Genomic DNA, 2,420 nt, shown 5'->3' on the forward strand with positions numbered 1-2,420 from the left:
TTATGAGTCCCAGGTTTTGCCACCAAGCCAGGCATCAAGCTAGGATGAACAAAGGACTGCCACCTGCTCTGCCCCTGACTGATGTAAGAACACCACCAACAAGGTGTCTCTTTGCCCACTGCCAGGTGGGTAGAAATAAGATTGATCTTCAGAAAAATAATTGAAAACAGAAAAATTCATACACTAATAGGATTCACTGAAGTCTTTATTCATATAAGAGAAATTTTGCTATCACTTTAAATCTCCAGCAATAGGGCCATTCCCAGAAAAGCATGTCAAAATCTCTGAATCTATCATAGATCATCCTCTTTAATTTTTGCTTTTTTCCAGAATTTCCTAATGCATACAATGTGTTTTGATCAAACCAACCCCCTTTCTATCCCCTTCACTTCCTCCCCTCTCCTTCCACCTCTCCAAATGTCCCCCTCCTAGTCCTTAGCCACTGTCTTTGATATAAGAGAAATATTTAACCTATGTACCCAGCCTCGGATTAGTTACTTTTGTTTTTATGTGATCAAAATGCCTGACAGAAATAACTTACTGGAAGAAAGAATTATTAGGCTCATGGTTTCAGAAAGTCTAAGTCCATCATGGAGAGGAAAGTATGGGCACTTCATAGTGGTAAGGATTTCTTTTTCTGCCATCATAGCACACCGGAAAGCTGAAAGATTTTTGGCTAGAACTAGGGATATGCTTAAATATCAAAGGCCAGTACCCAGTGCTCTACCTTCAAAAGATTCCACAGCTTATGTAAACAGTGCAGCTGTCCAGAGGACAAGCATGTAGGGAATGTTAAATATAATCACAATACGCTTCCCTTGGCATTCTGCTATCAATGTATCCTAGATAGACGTTCACCAACGTTTACCAAGTTTCAACACAATCAGCATCAGTGTTGGGTTAGAAGCAGTATGACCTCCACAAAACGTCTTAAATTATTATCTGAGCAAGCATACTGTTTCTTTGTTGCAAGGCATCTACTGGTAAATCACAAGAAACTATCCTATAAGATAATCCATAATTTTATACTCCCATACTAAGCAAAGAAAGCCACCCCAGATATAAATGAATAGATAAATAGATAAATAACATGAAAAGGAAGCTGGACTCTGTGCTAACTTACCAATAATATCAGTGACAGTGAGATTTGGTCTTAGCCCTAATTGTTCTGCCATTATAAGGACTCCCTTTAAGGACAAGCCAGAACAATTTGTCACGCTAATTGATAGGTGCAGTTCTGGGGCCGCAAGAGTTGAGACGAGGGAGAACTAAGGCAGTGAAGCAGCAAAAGCAAACACAAAGTGATCTATGAACAAGCCAGTGAGAACCCTGAAAGAAGAATGTATCCTTAATTGGTGACCCGGGCAGCTTATTTCCAGACAGGTTGACTCAAGTCACTGCTGCATAGGAACATCTCTTGACAGGAAGGATAAAGAGGAATTTTTCTGCCCTCCTGGCCCCTTTCACTGGACATTGTCTTTATGCAGAATTGTAAATCTCCACAATTCCAGGCTCTATCATCTTGTTCTTCTGAAAAGCTTTGGGGGGTGTGCAAGTCACATACCTCTTGCTACAGTTGTGACACTGAGAGGGACTTGGGAAAGTTATGAGTCCTCTAGGCCTGTTATGGTCAGGCCCATGGGCACTGGATTTCTATTGCTTTCATTGTAAAAGGCAGAATGGAAATTGATATATTTGTGAAGGCATCATTAACTAGTGGTTAAGTCTAACAACTTCAGATTTGAATCCCAGCTCTTACATGTACAAGCAATATCATTTTCAACAAGTTATTTAATCTCATGTATAAAATGAGGATTACAATTGCAATTTTCATAGAGTTCTGAAAAGTAAATGAGATAAGACCTATGAGGTTATTACAAGACCTCATGATATGCAGAAAGTATTTGGGAAGCTAGGACAGCACTCCAAGAGGGGATTATAGTGCTTATTAGTATTAATTAAAGGTGCTACTTTTAAAAAAATGAATCACATATCTACTTAACCTGGCAAATTTCAAATAGATTTCTGTTGGTTTCATTATGTAATGCTCACAGTAACAATCATTGCCACTTTTTGAGTAAGAGCTATGTATCAGGTACTATGCATTCAACCTCACACTTTTGAAAAAAAGTAATCTGTGTTTTAGACATATTGTGCAATTTGCTCAGGCCTCCGTGACTGAAAGCAGCTGTAAGGACTTTTAAAATTTTTCCTTCATTTTATGTCGATTGAGATCTTTGTGGAAAATGAAACATTTAAACTGCAGAAACATCCCATGTGTCCCTCAACCAAATAATGGCTAAAGAAAATATGATTCATTTACACAATAGAATATTACTCAGCTATTAAAAACAAAGACATTTGCAGGCAAATGAATGGAGCTAGAAAATATCATCCTGAGTCAGATAACCCAGACTCAA

At 38.3% G+C, this 2,420-nt stretch overlaps 1 pseudogene; it reads right to left on the reverse strand.

Annotated features, from left to right (window-relative positions):
* LOC116889497 lies at positions 1-132 on the reverse strand (annotated as a pseudogene).
* Between the last annotated feature and the right edge of the window lie 2,288 nt (positions 133-2,420).

Source organism: Rattus rattus, chromosome X (genome assembly GCF_011064425.1).
Source record: "Rattus rattus isolate New Zealand chromosome X, Rrattus_CSIRO_v1, whole genome shotgun sequence".
Classification (NCBI taxonomy): Eukaryota; Metazoa; Chordata; class Mammalia; order Rodentia; family Muridae; genus Rattus; species Rattus rattus.